The 17730-nt window shown below is 40.9% G+C and overlaps 1 long non-coding RNA gene across 1 annotated transcript in view; it reads right to left on the bottom strand.

Annotated features, from left to right (window-relative positions):
- Positions 1–17730, bottom strand: part of LOC137083551 (uncharacterized) — a 67584-nt gene that overhangs the window by 44969 nt on the left and 4885 nt on the right. Inside the window, exons 2-5 of the long non-coding RNA XR_010906517.1 lie at positions 8283–8477; positions 3352–3516; positions 312–433; positions 122–199 (exon numbers count right to left, since the gene is read on the bottom strand). This is a non-coding gene — a long non-coding RNA (uncharacterized lncRNA). The remainder of the gene's footprint in view (positions 1–121; positions 200–311; positions 434–3351; positions 3517–8282; positions 8478–17730) is intronic.

Below are 17730 nucleotides of genomic sequence, written 5' to 3'. Positions count from 1 at the left end.
ACAGAGCTGATGATTGCACACTTGTCAGTCTTAGATTTATCTCTGGTCTTCAGTGTTGGTACGGTTGCTAAACAACTTTTTTGCAAAATGGGGAAACAATAAATGTACATTTGAGCCTCACCTCAGTGAAATCCTGCCATTTTCTTGTCTCATTCCAGCACACAGCTCATTACTCGCTGAAGCTCAAGTGCCTGTTATTCTGAAAGCATCCGCACAACATGTAAATCACTTCAGTGAAATGCACCAATGCACCTCATCCACATGAACAAAATGAACACACAAAAAAAGTCTTTGCAACTAATTTTACTTACATGATGTGAAATTTCCAAGTGGGAAATGTAGGGCAGGGCTTTGATCCAACAGGATTGGATGGTCAAAAGTGGTCATTACATATAGGATTGGACTCAGGTGGTTGGAGGAGATGAGCTGAGAACTAAAAAGGAAAAGTCATTTCAGAGATTCACAATTTTGTTCATTTTTTACATGTCGCCTTTGGCTTGGCTTGCTCATTTGGGGACACTAAAATTTCGATGTAAGTTATTCAACTAAATATACAAATAAAATTAATTTATTAGGTCTTAATTAATTGTATAAACTATGATACTGATCTGCCAACATTGTCGCTCTATGATAAATTAAAATAAGCTGATAACATCACTGTTTTCTCCAGAACGACTGTACAGCAAAATCAAATTTTGTTGCAATATTGTCCTGTTTAACACTGTGAAGCTGCTTTGAAACAATCGTCACTGTAAAACCGCTATATATAAATAAAGTAAAAAATTCAATGGAAGCTTAAGAAGACTTCTTTTTGTTTTTCTTAATTATTATTATATAAAATACACCAATAAATTGTGCACAGTAACACCAGGAATGTGTTGAAGTAAACATGTTGATTTGAACCCTCAGAAGATATGAATAAGATTAGCACAACCATTAGCTCCTTAAAAAAAACACTTTAAGGGCATTAAATAGATCATCTGTGTTGGGATTTCTGAGGGTTAAATCCTACAAAAAGCACCGTCCATTTTGCCGGGCTGATCAGGTTATCCTCTTCCTCCCCACCTCTGTCTTTCCTCTCTTCGTTCAGATGCACATGTGAATGAAACAGCAGTCGTCTTCCTGCCTCCCAAACGCAGTAGCCTGCTGTGACATCCTGTTTTTGGTCCTGTCTATATCGTTTTTTTTACACGTTTGGTTATCAAGCTGCTCCTGTCCTCCCTCGCACACTGACATCCCCCTCGGGCAGCTCCTGCGGGGAGGACGGGTCGAGAGATCAGGTTCGCAGTGCTTGTCTCAGTCTTACCCAACTTTATTTCTGTGTGTGAGGATGTCAGCGGTGCATTCACTGATTTAGCCCTGAGAGATTGACTCAACACTTCTTTTTATATACTAAATCCATCTGTCTCCATCGGTCCATCTGTCTATCCATCCATCTGTCCGTCCATCATCTATCATGCATCCGTCTGTCTATCTATCTATCTATCTATCTATCTATCTATCTATCTATCTATCTATCTATCTATCTATCTATCTATCTATCTATCTATCTATCTATCTATCTATCTATCTATCTATCTATCTATCCATCCATCCATCCATCCATCCATCCATCCATCCATCCATCCATCCATCCATCCATCCATCCATCCCTCCCTCCCTCCCTCCCTCCCTCCCTCCGTCCGTCCGTCCAGTCTAATCAAATCTATTTATTTGATCAAAAGCCTGTATGAAACTTCCTAAAGTCCATCCATCCATTTGTCCATCCATTCATCCGCCTATCCATTCGTCCGTCTCTATCTATCTATCTATCTATCTATCTATCTATCTATCTATCTATCTATCTATCTATCTATCTATCTATCTATCTATCTATCTATCTATCTATCTATCTATCTATCTATCTATCTATCCATCCATCAATCTATCCATCTGTCCATCATCTCTCATCCATCCATCTGTCCGTCTACCTATCTATTTTATCAAATACACCTGTAGGAAACTTCCTAAAGTAAAACCAATGCTTGTACTGTAGTGCACACACACTGCTGACGCACTTACATTCATGCATTCCTTTGTTTCAAAGCAGATTAAATGTGTTTCTCTCAACAACAACAAAACTAAAGCAGAGGAAAATATAGATTTGCATTTCCTGAAGGAATCATCTCTTTTGTGTTTGATGCATGCAGCAGGAGAGCAGTGATCAGGTTTTGGGTAGGTTGGTGTTTGATGCTGTGGTGCCGTGGGTGGTCTTGTAAGCACTGTAAAAGCACAATTATACAGTCTGAGAAGCCTACAAAGCATTCATCAGACAAAGAGCACCACACATCTGAACTCTGTCTGAGAAGGATTGGGGTTGCTGAAGAAGGAGCGTGCCAAGATTTCCACTCTCATTGTGCCACGGTGGTATAATGAGACTCTGTTCACAATCGCCCTCGTGCATTTGGAGGGAATGTGCATCAGGGCCGGCTGGGGTTGTGAAGTGTGGCAAATCTGGCCTAATTCTTCTGGGCCAGCAGCTCCAATATGCCAGTGCCGTGCATGAGTCAGGACGGATAACAGGCCAGAATGATCTGATCTGGCATAAACATTACACAACATGACGTGGACCGCAGTCAGAAAAGGGGAGACCGTGGACGGAAGAGAACTAAAATAATCCAGATGAAAATAATGCATGATAATGGTGTTGTAGTGTGTGGAGGAAGGCTGGAGGAGTAAAATAACAACACTAAACAGAGCACAGAATTACAACAGGAAGAAATCGAGACATGCACCTGCAAAAGAAACCTAAAAATAGGTGTTTTATATAGAAAGCATCCTCAGACATGAACCAAAGGGAGATTTAGCGTTTAATATTGTTTTGGACACATTATATTATTGACTTTTGACATAAGAACTGAATAAATGACACTGTTGACTATTCATATATAACATAAGAGGGTAAGATTACATTTAAATGTTCACCAATGCTGCATTTATTTGATCAAAAATACAGTCAAATTAGTCATATTGTTAAATATTATTCCAATTTATGTGAATATATAGTAAAGTGTAGTTTATTCCTGTGATCAAAGCTGAATTTATCATCATTACTCCAGTCTTCAGTGCCACATGATCCTTCAGAAATCAGTCTAATATGATAATTTACATTTATGATTATTATCAATGTTTACTTTTTTCAGGATTCTTTGATGAATTTAAAGTTCAAAGGAACAGCATTTATCTGATATCTCTTGTAACATATTTAAATCTTGTTATTAAAATGCCCATATTCAAATGATTTTTCAGGGTAACATTAAGTTCCTGAAATCATGATAATCGTTGCACATGTGCGAAAGCTTCACAACTTACTTCGATGGGCTTTGGAAACCTAAAACTCTTGGGGGTTTCTGGGAGGGTCTGTTTCGGTGCTTCACAAAACCCCGTCCCGGTGCAGGAGAAGATCCGATGGCAGCAGAAGGTCATAAATCAGAGGACAGGCCTTTTCACTTCAGCCTCTCAGGCGTAACCTCCCTTCTGTGGGGTCAGAGAGAGAGAGGCGCTGTGGGAACATGGCATGTGAATTACGGCTCTTTTTATGACCTCCTGACATCAGGACAGACCTGAGAATGAAGGTCAGAAAGTGTTTGGTGGAAAAGCACAGGAAAACCTGACAGAAGTTAAGCTTTTTTCTACTTTAAGTTTTGCAGCTCCCAATGTCTGTCTGTGTGTCTATCTATGATTTAGTTAATCAATCTGACATTGGTAATATAATGCACTATTATAGTACTTATTTTTTAATAATGGTATATATCAATACTACAATTTTATTTATTTATTTCATATTTTAATATTTATATAATCTATAATTAGAATACAAATATTCATAATATAATACAGACTTATTTTGCTAATTGTCTTTAACCCTCAATCTCACTGTAGAAAATGTTTCAAAATTAAAAATATTCACATATAAACCTGACAAAGGTGTTTTTAAAAACAATATTTTAAGATTTAAAACTTCAAATAATTTACTGTCTATATTTAAATAAAAACTTTGAATAACAGTAAAAATAAATCTTCCTATCAAGATTTATTAAATCTGACACTTAGCACTATAATAATAATAATAAATAAAAAAATTTAAATATGTATTATTATAATTGAATTTGTATTTATTTAAATTTTATTTATTTCATATTTATTTATATTACAAATGCTCCAAATGTGTACACACACACACACACACACACACACACACGTGCAAAAAATATGTTGCAAAAAAGAGAAAAATCCAACTTTTCATTTAAGTTTTTTACTTTGGTGGTAAAAAAAAAAAAATCACACATTTAGGGGAAAAAAAACTTGAAATCATGTGTCACACAATTATTGGCACCCCTAACAATTCCTCTGAAAAATGTAATTTATTTTTTTCTAAATATATTTTTCTGTAGTTGCTAAAGTTGGTTAGGGTATCTAGGAAATGTTAATTAGTAATTCATGAGTTCCTGCTTCCCTGGGGTATAAATATGATGTGACACAGAGGCCTATTTCTCTTACCCATTTGTCAACATGGCAAAGACAAGAAAACACACCATTCAAGAAAGGCAGATGAGTGTCGACCTTCATAAGTTAGGCAATGGCTACAAGAAAATAGCCACTTGCCTTAACTTTCCCCGATCTATAGTCAGAGGAATCATTAAGAAGTTTAAAACAAATAAACAGTGACAAACAAGGCTGGAAGAGGTCCCAAGTTTATCTTACGCATAGTAAGAAGATGGTAAGTGAAGTAAAAAAATGTCCTTAGCTCACTGTCACAGAATTGCATCAAAGAGTGGAATCTTGGGGTCACAAAGTCTCCAAAACAACCATCAGACGGTCTCTACATGCCAACAAGCTGTTTGGGAGGCATGTAAGGAAAAAGCCTTTTCTCACTAACACTCACAAGCGTAAACGTCTGGAATTTGCTAAGCGGTACTGGGACTTCAACTGGGATCGTGTGCTTTGGTCAGATGAGACTAAGATTGAGCTTTTTGGCAACAAACACTCTAAGTGTGTCTGGCGTAAAACAAAAGATTAGTATGCCAAAAAGCACCTCATGCCCACCGTGAAGTATGGTGGAGGATCTGTGATGCTGTGGGCCTGTTTCTCTTCCAAAGGCCCTGGGAACCTTGTTAGGTTGCATGGCATTATGAATGCTTTGAACTACCAAGACATTTTAAATAAAAACCTGATGGCCTCCGCCAGAAAGCTGAAGATGGGTGGTCATCACCAGGATAATGATCCAAAACATGTGGCAAAATCTACACAAAAATGGTTCAGCAGTCACAAACTCAAGGTCCTCCCATGGCCATCTCAGTCCCCAGACCTCAACCCAATCGAAAACCTGTGGGGCGAGCTAAAGAAGAGAGTGCATGAGAGAGGACCCATGACACTATGATCTAGAAAGATTGTGCAAAGAAGAATAGTCAAAGATCCCTCTCTCTGTGTTCTTCAATCTTGTGAAATGTTATAGGAGAAGATTAAGTGATCTCTTGTTGGCAAAAGGGGTATTAACATCAGGGGTGCCAATAATTGTGGGACACATGATTTCAAGGTTTTTTTTTCTTTCCAAATCTGTGATTTTTTTTAACCACCAAAGTAATATACTTAAACGAAAAGTAGGATTTTTCTCTTATTTTGCATTTTGGTTCTATGTTGTTTAAAAAAAAGGAGAATTTTTTACGACCACATCTTAAACAGGGTTGCCAATAATTGGGCACTGTATATTATATATATATGTTGCAGAGGCATATGTTGTGAGGCATGTACTTATATTATATATATATATATATATATATATATATATATATATATATATATATATATATATATATATATATATATATATATATATATATATATATATATATAAGTATAAGTATAAATAAGCTATTCCAATACAATATACAATATATAAGCAAAATGTTACTTATCAAAAAAACTGATTTACAACATGTTGCGGAGGCACAAACACCAAAAGGACCAGCAAAGCAATAATGGTATCAGCATAAGTTTGGAGAGTTTAGAGCTGTGTGAGTCTGGACGAGATGAGAGACGTGTTGGAGTCAGACTCTGATGTTACGGAGAGTAACGTGATGCTCAACGTCTCTGTACAAGTGACCCACCGCCATCTTGTTACAGTTTGTGTAAGCTCTCCATGCAAATTAACAAGGGAATTTCATTACAAATAAATCCATCACATTACTATGTTCCATGTTTTGTGTGAATCAATACGATCCCGGATTGAAAAAAGAAAAAGAAAGAAGTGATCTCAGCTACCAGGCAGATGAACATGCAGGTCTGCGATCGAGCGCGGCCGTCGCTGGAGATTTAGAGACTGATCGAATTACACTATGGCAAACAGGAGGAACATCAGGACAACAGCTGTGCCGTGTTTATTCCGTGTTCAACGCACTATACGTGTTCAAGTGAACTGAACCATGAACATACTATTTCAAATGTCGTCTTCTTTTCCAAACTGTTTCAGGTCAGATTTCTCAAAACATATGTGCAATTGTTTCATGTTAATTGTGATGATTCAACACGGGCATCTTGGTAAAAGAGCATTCAGAAAATAAGTATCAATCCTTATTCAATATTACATAAAGTGATATCGGTATGGGACAGGGGTAATTCCATTTTAGGAGGAATTTAGCCCCCATAAAGTTCGACACAAACCCCACTTAACAGTTGCGATTACCTCTGTAATCTGTACACTAATTCATGATCGCCTCGGCCCTCTTTAAAACTCATATGACCGGCGAAAAGCTTCGGCTCCTCCTTGTATTTCAGTCTGCATTATTCAGCATGTTCTTCAATCCGAGATCAGTGTATTCTTTGTCATAAAGTTTACATAATTGGATAAGGGAGCAATTTAAGATGGTTTCCCATTCACTGTATATCTGGGCTTATTTATTTTTATAAATTCCTTCAATTTAAATGGCATGAGAATGTAACTTTTCCTATATCATACTAGCCTGACGTGGTCATACTCAATTCTAGTCAGAATTTGAGTCTGAAACTGCTCCATTGGGCTGTGATTATGGGCTCGCATTTCAACCAAACCTGGAAAGACCTCAATTGGATAGAGCTACAACCAATCAGAGCAACGAAGCAACGTCAACAGAGCTCAACTGCACTGTGTTGACAAGTCCGCATTTTTTCCCCCGCGGGTTGTTTTCTATGTCCGCGGGTTGAAGCGACTATTATGTGATATATAGACCCATGTGTGCGAATATTAGCAGGCAACCTTGCAAAAATAACACATTTTACCCCCCAAACACCATTTTTTTTCTTCCGGAGAACCCCCCAAGAAGTTATTGTAACTTGGAAACCCTGTCTGCACTCACGCTGAAATCAGGCTGGAATACACGATCTTTGCCGGTGTTGTAAAAAAATAAAAGAATTTAATGATACACAGAGTACTTACCCAACATGATCATCATTACTGAGAGAAATTGTGAAGGTGAATGCAGATACAAACAAGCTCTCCGTTTAGGATTTGAACAAATATAATCCAAGCCCCTTTGATGCCGTTGATCATCTGTCCATCATCGTCTAAAGCCCGCCCTGATGATTTCATTGGTCCGAACAGTTTTTTCGGAGATAATTACTCCTCTATGGAGCGAGGCCAGACCGAACCGCCCGACCTAAAAATGTGGTGGGCGGGGCTAAGTTCGGCTGGAATCCAGGCTAATATCATACTTCAGTAAAATATAATTGCAAAGATTTGTTATAATAAAACACAAAAAGAACTATAAAAGGGAGTGCAAATGAGCTAATGAGTGCTCCTCTGCTGCCATCTACTGGTTATAGTGGTCATTTCATGTAATTTATGTTAAAAGTGTTTGTTTTTCACCAGTTGACAGAAATACTCCACTAAAGCATGGCACGTTTTCCATGTTATCTCCATGAATGAAAATTATAAATGTAGATCTTTAAAGTAAATTTTACTTCACAAATGTAGGTAACAATAGCAGTGTTTAAAATAGTAAATGTGTTGAACAAATATAAAAATATTTTAAAATTGTTTATATTCTTAATGAATATTAGCTGGTTATTTATGATTACAAATTCATTTAACTTGACTTAATATGTTGTGTACCTCCTGTACTGATCATGCTTACCCGAGTATACAAACAATATATTATTCTTAAATCATACCCTCATTGAGGGCTGAGCCCCCCTAATATTGAAATCCTAGAATGGCTCCTGGTATGGGATGAAACAGAAAATAAGTGGCATCGCCACTTCTTACTGACCTCAGTCTGATGAGCTTGATTATAAAGCACTGTGCAGTGATGGGCAGCTGGATTTCCGTCTAATTTATGTCTGGCTGTCCTTCTCTCTGTAATTGCAAGCAGTTTTTATGGGGCAAGAGTCAACAGTGCAGTTCCCACAGTCTAGAGGCCGGTCCTGCTGGGCTTTAAGGGAATTTCTCCTGGGATCAGGTACTTCTGGAAAGGTTAAATCAGATGAACAGGAGATAGGGGGAATTAGCCAGTTTAGCTCCAAGAGCTGGAAAAAGTCCATATGTTTTCTAAGGGAAAATACCATCTGTGTTTGTTTGTGTGCACATGTGTGTCTCTGCTTGCACTCCCGGCGTCTGTTGCGCTCAAATGAGAAAAGAGACGCATCAAAGACTCGTTAGGGGTGTGACCTCGCCCACAGTTTTTGGGGTGAGCAGTTCTGGATTTAACCCTGGTCAGCGTGACACAGAAGTACGTCCCTCCGCCACAGCGCAGAGCTTCAAACAAACCCCCTGAGGGCAGACAGCTAGAGCAATACACTTCAACACAATCCGGACGTGCTTATGATTGTATTATGGAGTCATGGTGCCATTTGGGCTATGATGAATGACATTTTAACTTTCAACGATGGAAACTTCAGGGTTAAACAGGTGACTTGCTCTTCAAACTTGAGTACTTTTAAGAAGCATCATTTTGAAAATCACAGGTCAATGCATGCTTCCATTTAAATATACAGTTAAATATAAACAGTTCATTTGAGTCCAGCCTTAATGTAGACACAAGCCTTTGGAAATTCATTAGCAGTCGGAGTAAGAATATACAATATCCTGTGGAGAAATGAGGCTTTGCTTTTGTCATAATTTCGAATTTAGTTTCACAAAAACCCATCATTTGCTCAACACACCTTAGGCAATAGTCTAAATGCAAATATGTACATTATTGCGTATGTCTGAGAACCAGCTGTCTTTAACTTATCACAGGGCTACTGTAGCAAAGTCATAAACAAATAAGCTAAATAATACCGTATTATTATTAATAATTATGTAAAATATTGTGTTTAAAACTACATTCAAGAGCAGGTTAAAATCTTAAATGTATCACAGGAGCCAATTTGGCAAAAAACTAAAAACTTCTGGATACTTTTAGTGTTTTGGATACATGCACTGTTTGTTTTTCTATATTGTAGTATAAATATATTTTACCTAGATTAAAGTCATTCATAGGTTTAGAAATACGGGAAACAATAAGGTGCATTTGCAGGTTTTCACTCCATCCAGAGTAAATATTCACTCCATCCAGCATTAATTCAGTGCTATCGAAATATCAATTTCAAATGAATTGCGAACCGAACTGATTCGATCACATGATCCGCTCTGTGCTGTCGTGACTCTGGACCGATTCGATCACATGATCCGCTCTGTGCTGTCGTGACTCTGGACCGATTCGATCACATGATCCGCTCTGTGCTGTCGTGACTCTGGACCGACTCAATCACATGATCCGCTCTGGGCTGTCGTGTCTCTGGACCGACTCGATCACATGATCCGCTCTGTGCTGTCGTGACTCTGGACCGACTCGATCACAAGATCCGCTCTGTGCTGTCGTGACTCTGGACCGACTCAATCACATGATCCGCTCTGTGCTGTCGTGACTCTGGACCGACTCGATCACATGATCCGCTCTGTGCTGTCGTGACTCTTGACCGACTCGATCACATGATCCACTCTGTGCTGTCGTGACTCTGGACCGAATCGATCACATGATCCGCTCTGTGCTGTCGTGACTCTGGACCGACTCAATCACATGATCCGCTCTGTGCTGTCGTGACTCTGGACCGACTCGATCACATGATCCGCTCTGTGCTGTCGTGACTCTGGACCGACTCGATCACATGATCCGCTCTGTGCTGTCGTGACTCTGGACCGACTCGATCACATGATCCGCTCTGTGCTGTCGTGACTCTGGACCGACTCGATCACATGATCCGATCTGCGCTGTCGTGACTCTGGACCGACTCGATCACATGATCCGCTCTGTGCTGTCGTCAGGGCCGTTTCTAGCCTTTCTGGCACCCTAGGCGAGATTCATATGCCCCCCCCCCCCCTTTTTTTTTTTTAAACTACAACTTATTAAGTAAATATGACTTCCTTATTTCATGGGCATATTGTACATGCATTAATCGAATAATGTAGCTAGGTTTATTATCACTGAGATCACAGATGTTGGGGGGTTCGGGGGCATGCTCCCCCGAGAAAATTTTGATTTCTATGATCTACATGTGTGTATTTTAAGATGTTCTGAAGGCCAAAAAATGAGATAACAATAGCTTGAAAACGATGTCACTCGGTGCCGCTGCAGATTGAAGAACACAGTCACACAAAGACTAAAAGACGGGACGAAGCCGTAGCCGAAGCCTCACGCCGGTTTCATATAACATATGTTTTAAAGGTTAATCACATTTTTTTTTAGGGGGGGCTAAGGCATAAGTTCATAAAAAAGGGCCTAGTGACGCCCATGGTTATGACAGTATTAGCCTACTTGATCAATTTACACTAAACAGCTATCTCTGATGTAAAAAAAATATATATATTCAAATGAACTGCTGTAATGTTCTGCACCTGAAATGAGCATGGCGTGTGGTCCGTCCAGTACTAATACTCAGTGTAATGTTTTGTTCAACGTTATGATAGAGCGACCAGCTTAGTAGAGAACAAGTAACCAATAAGTAGGCTAACATACCTGTATATTTCGCTTTCTTTTTTTATATTTCCTCTTTTACTTTTTACGATACTGAGCCCCTGATGGCTTTGACCTTTTCATGATGATGAAACTAAAGCACGCTGTAACGAGTAGAAATATAGTGTGGCCCCTTTAAGAGTTGCACGCGCTCCCTGCAAACGAAGTCTGCATTTTGTGTATGTGCGCACTGAGTCTTGAGCTCCCATGTGTGGGGATTATTTTCTGTTTTCTGTCGCTAACAGTCAGTTATTTTGTTTTATTAAGTAATGCTGTGGACGGAAAGGGAGTTTGTGATGAGAGTTCAGCGGGGAATAAAGTGCGATCTGTTTGATGTTAATCGCCTCCGTGTTTGCATCCACTCCAGTTACATTAAGTGAGCTATCCGCATTTTCACTCGGACACAAGCGTTACAACGCCACGGATGACGACGTTCCCTGCCGCCCTCTACATGATCTCATTTCATTACAGTAGCGCCACTATTACCATGGCGACTTCACTCCAATAATCGCAACTAATCATAATGCCTTGAAATAGCAAAAGTACGAAATATTAATAATAAAATATATATGAAATAACTAAAAAATCTTGTTGGGGCGGGGGCTCATTGGCGCCCCCCAGCTGTTGGCGCCCTAGGCGACCGCCTAGTTTGCCTATGCCTAGAAACGGCACTGGCTGTCGTGACTCTGGACCGACTGAATCACATGATCCGCTCTGTGTGTTCGTGTCTCTGGACCGACTCGATCACATGATCCGCTCTGTGTGTTCGTGTCTCTGGACCGACTCGATCACATGATCCGCTCTGTGCTGTCGTGACTCTGGACCGACTCGATCACATGATCCGCTCTGTGCTGTCGTGTCTCTGGACCGACTCGATCACATGATCCGCTCTGCGCTGTCGTGACTCTGGACCAACTCGATCACATGATCCACTCTGTGCTGTCGTGACTCTGGACCGACTCGATCACATGATCCGCTCTGTGCTGTCGTGTCTCTGGACCGACTCGATCACATGATCCGCTCTGCGCTGTCGTGACTCTGGACCGACTCGATCACATGATCCACTCTGTGCTGTCGTGACTCTGGACTGACTCGATCACATGATCCGCTCTGTGCTGTCGTGACTCTGGACCGACTCGATCACATGATCCGCTCTGTGCTGTCGTGACTCTGGACCGACTCGATCACATGATCCACTCTGTGCTGTCGTGACTCTGGACTGACTCGATCACATGATCCGCTCTGTGCTGTCGTGACTCTGGACCGACTCGATCACATGATCCGCTCTGAGCTGTCATGACTCTGGACCGACTCGATCACATGATCCGCTCTGTGCTGTTTTGACTCTGGACCGACTCGATCACATGATCCGCTCTGAGCTGTCGTGACTCTGGACCGACTCGATCACATGATCCGCTCTGTGCTGTCTTGACTCTGGACCGACTCGATCACATGATCCGCTCTGTGCTGTCTTGACTCTGGACCGACTCGATCACATGATCCGCTCTGTGCTGTCGTGACTCTGGACCGACTCGATCACATGATCCGCTCTGTGCTGTCGTGACTCTGGACCGTCTCGATCACATGATCCGCTCTGTGCTGTCGTGTCTCTGGACCGACTCGATCACATGATCCGCTCTGCGCTGTCGTGACTCTGGACCAACTCGATCACATGATCCACTCTGTGCTGTCGTGACTCTGGACCGACTCGATCACATGATCCGCTCTGTGCTGTCGTGTCTCTGGACCGACTCGATCACATGATCCGCTCTGCGCTGTCGTGACTCTGGACCGACTCGATCACATGATCCACTCTGTGCTGTCGTGACTCTGGACTGACTCGATCACATGATCCGCTCTGTGCTGTCGTGACTCTGGACCGACTCGATCACATGATCCGCTCTGTGCTGTCGTGACTCTGGACCGACTCGATCACATGATCCACTCTGTGCTGTCGTGACTCTGGACTGACTCGATCACATGATCCGCTCTGTGCTGTCGTGACTCTGGACCGACTCGATCACATGATCCGCTCTGAGCTGTCATGACTCTGGACCGACTCGATCACATGATCCGCTCTGTGCTGTTTTGACTCTGGACCGACTCGATCACATGATCCGCTCTGAGCTGTCGTGACTCTGGACCGACTCGATCACATGATCCGCTCTGTGCTGTCTTGACTCTGGACCGACTCGATCACATGATCCGCTCTGTGCTGTCTTGACTCTGGACCGACTCGATCACATGATCCGCTCTGTGCTGTCGTGACTCTGGACCGACTCGATCACATGATCCGCTCTGTGCTGTCGTGACTCTGGACCGTCTCGATCACATGATCCGCTCTGTGCTGTCGTGACTCTGGACCGACTCGATCACATGATCCGCTCTGTGCTGTCGTGTCTCTGGACCGACTCGATCACATGATCCGCTCTGAGCTGTCGTGTCTCTGGACCGACTCGATCACATGATCCGCTCTGAGCTGTTGTGTCTCTGGACCGACTCGATCACATGATCCGCTCTGTGCTGTCGTGACTCTGGACCGACTCGATCACATGATCCGCTCTGAGCTCTCGTGACTCTGGACCGACTCGATCACATGATCCGCTCTGCGCTGTCGTGACTCTGGATGACTCGATCACATGATCCGCTCTCTGCTGTCGTGACTCTGGACCGACTCGATCACATGATCCGCTCTGTGCTGTCGTGTCTCTGGACCGACTCGATCACATGATCCGCTCTGTGCTGTCGTGACTCTGGACCGACTCGATCACATGATCCGCTCTGTCCTGTTGTGACTCTGGACCGACTCGATCACATGATCCGCTCTGTGCTGTCGTGTCTCTGGACCGACTCGATCACATGATCCGCTCTGTGCTGTCGTGTCTCTGGACCGACTCGATCACATGATCCGCTCTGTGCTGTCGTGTCTCTGGACCGACTCGATCACATGATCCGCTCTGTGCTGTTGTGTAATTTTTATTTTTCTTCTTTTAAGATGGCAAAATTGAAATAGTAAGTTTTGAATGCTTATATCTTCTAAATGCGAATTTTGTCACTGTTTTGGAGGACACAGATAACAGTAAGTCTAAAATATCCACACTAAAAGCTAAAAAACTTTAGCACAAAATGAACCAGAAGCGATGCGACCCATTTTACAGAATTTGTTCATTTAACTTCACTGAGAAATGTTATAGCCTACTTACAGAGCTGACTATTTCTCAGGTTAACATTATTTGAAGACACTTTCATGTTGTTTTAACCTCAAACATGAATTTCTAAGCTGCGGTATAGTTCAAATGTAAGGTAGGCTGCATGTCTAATTCATCAAGCACATACATTTACATCCTTGTGGTAGGTGTATGTTTTTAAATAATTTACTAGCTTCAAATGTACATTTGAGGTATGATTGTCCGAATATATGTTGTTAGAGAAAATTAGAGAGAAAAAAATATAATCAATGCATTTGGTCTCTAAGTATCAAGTAATCAAGTAAAATGAGCCGCCTTTGAACAGCTAAACTGAGCTCTGAGTGTATTACTTCAGGGTCAGTTACCCTGTGGGGGAAAACACCACAAACACTTAAAAGCTCAAAGTCAATCATACTGGCAGGCAGCAGCCACATTGAAAAAAAAGACCTGTTATCTCAATCTAATCTGTCTACGGCACCAATACAACAGGCTTCTGTCACCTGAGGCGCTGAGCGGGGGCTTTGTCAGACACCTGGACATAAACAGCTAATTATGGCGATTTCTAGTGAGTATATCACATGTGAACTGCCTTCTGACTTGTTCAATAGGTGATTTTCATATCAAAGTAACCCTAATTCACTGCTAAGTGCGCAAACACGCACAGGCTGGCACCTCAAATAGAAACACAGGAGCTTATGTCCAGAGGAATTTCATGAGGACCTCTGTTTGTAATGACTTGTTGCTGACAGTCCGGACAGGAGGGAATGTTTGACCCTAAACAGATCGCCATAGGTGAAAATAGAGGCTGATAGTTGAGATCTTCCCTCTGTTTAAAGGCATGCACTGCCAAGTACGGTGTATATAAGCATCAAGAAATCTTTTAGTCCTGTCTAGGATAGCCATTCGTCTCGTCTTGGAAATGCCATGTCTACCTACCAGTGCAGGCTTGAGCTGGACGCTCATTTGTCCTACTTTTAGGCTCATCACTATTTTATATCTAGTTTTAACCAATGGCAATAAATATTGTTCAAGTTTATATTAAATTACTTACATTTAGAATGTTTTGCCAAATATTAATAATACCAAACAAAGCCGAAACAGAACCGTTAGGTCTCCAATCGTTTCGTTTCTGAATGAGTTTTTGAAACAGTCAAGTGTTTCCACCTAAATTACCCAGAGCAATTTATCCCAGGAACTTTTTCCCCCCTAGACCTGTTGCTGTCTGCATTTCCATCATGGTCTAAAGTACAGTGAAGATTAGCCCAATGCCATGTACTGAACATAACTTTCCAGTTCCCACTGGATTTCGTCCTCTGCATATAAAATTAATAAAGCCTGAACCTCGTCGTCAGGCCACTTTAAAAAATGGTGGATGAAAAAATATGCTGCATGAACTCAAACTATCAGCATGTTCAGTGCACAAGTCCCACCCCGAAAGTTACTGAACATTGAAAAAGTAGCCTACTACCTCAGGGGACTTTCTGAGGGGGACATTTTTACTCAGAACTTCATATAGGGTACCACCCCAAAGTCCATAGTTCCTCGGGCATGGGAAATCTCCCGCGGTGGAAACGCGGCAATATAAATGGCCATCTTAGCATTGTCACTAGTGTAACTCATGCTACTAGGTCTCATTTTGACTCTAGGCTGGCCTTAGAGGATTGTAGGAAAGGAGGGGGAAGGGGATTTGAAGCTATATTGGCAGCACGGGTGCAAAGTAAAGACAACATCCCAAACAGCTGTAGAAACAGTAAACGGACACCAGCATGGATTTGAAGCAGTGGGGAGAAGGGTCAAAAACACACTCTCATCCTGAAATACAATAAACAAACACACAACAAACTTCAACACATGCAACATTTCCTGTACCTGCTCACTACACTAGTGCATGACAAAACAATGGTCACATGTAAACATACTTTGCACAAGTGTGCAAATGCCATCAGCACGATCCTTCTGCTCTACTGTTGTTCTGCTATGACAGGAGTTGACCTGAAAAAGAGAACATACTATGGAAGAAGAGCGTTTGCTTTAAAGCCCACTATAGCGCCCCTTCAGGTAATGCAGAGAATGCAACACAATTCAGATCACGCAGAATATCTCGTAGCTTTAAGCTTGTGTTCACATGTTCTATACATGTAATATATCTTCAATTCATTTTAGTTTTAGTAATTTTAGAACTTCAACTTAAACAGATTTATTTTATATTTTATTTGAGTTTTTAAACTAATATAATTGTATTTTATTTCAGCTTTATTTTAGTCAGATTTTTAAAAATAGTTTTAAATGTAGTTAACAAAAACAACACTGACATTTTTCACATTTCAGGTCTCAGCGAACATGTAACTATAAGAGCACATCAATATTCATGTTCATGGGCAATGCACAAATAACAAAATCAATATTGATTTGTGAATGAGTGTCATGGGAAAAATAGCTGGCCTCCCATGATTCCCATTCACTTCCCTTCAAGCATCATCCATGACAGTAACACTGAGTAATAACATACCAAAAAAATCTATTTGAAGCGTTGTCGCTCCCTTCCATGTAAACTAGGTCACATATACAGAGAAGCAGAGGCTTTAAAAGAGTTTTTCCAGGATATGTTTGTGCCACTTCACACTTGCGCAAGTTGTTCTTCAGTCTATAACTTTCCTCTCTTCATTTATGTAAAGAATGATAACAATAAAGATAACTAACGATACCAATATTAGTGTCCACGAAAAAATACACAATATTGTTGTTTATCCATTCAGCGCGCACAGTTTTGTCGTCTGCCATTTTAAATGCTTAAGCTTCTTTAAGCAGGATGGATTCTGATTGGCTATCAGTCAGCTGGAAAAATTAATTCAGAAAGATATTTAAATTATAAAATTTCGCTGTGCCCATTTTACTGCAGTTGTGGTGTGTGGACTGCTATTAATTTATAAAGATTTTTATAATTTCTTTATTGTTATCATTATACCGTATCATCATTATCATCCATGGTGTGAACAGGCATTTAATAATAAAGGCCTTCTGCAGTGAATCAATGGGGTTCTGTAAAAAAAATATCCATATTTAAAACTTCATAAAGTAAAATATCTAGCCTCCACCAGACTGCCTTCTGTATTTAACTTACGAATAAAGCATAACTGGCATGTCATACGACGTCAGACGTCCACTTTCTGCATAAAGTTTGGAACCGTCAGGATATTTATTAATTCACTCTAAAAAATGCTGGGTTAAAAACAACCCAAGTTGGGTTGAAAATGCACTAACCCAACAATTGGGTTGTTTTAACCATATGGTTGAGTTGTTTTAACCCAGCAGTTGGGTTAAATGTTGCTTAAGACAACCCAATTGCTGGGTTAAAACAACTCAATCATTGGGTTTAAACAACCTAATTGTTGGGTTAGTGCATTTTCAACCCAACTTGGGTTGTTTTTAACCCAGCATTTTTTAGAGTGTATAACTCTGATTGTGTTCATCAGAAAGAAGAAAGTCATATACAGTACATCTAGGATGGCTTAAGGGTGAGTAAATCAGGCAATCAT

Source organism: Pseudorasbora parva, chromosome 7 (assembly GCF_024679245.1).
Source record: "Pseudorasbora parva isolate DD20220531a chromosome 7, ASM2467924v1, whole genome shotgun sequence".
In the NCBI taxonomy this organism is placed as follows: domain Eukaryota; kingdom Metazoa; phylum Chordata; class Actinopteri; order Cypriniformes; family Gobionidae; genus Pseudorasbora; species Pseudorasbora parva.
Note: the sequence above shows the minus strand (reverse complement) of the source record. Positions and strands in the feature narration are given on the sequence as shown.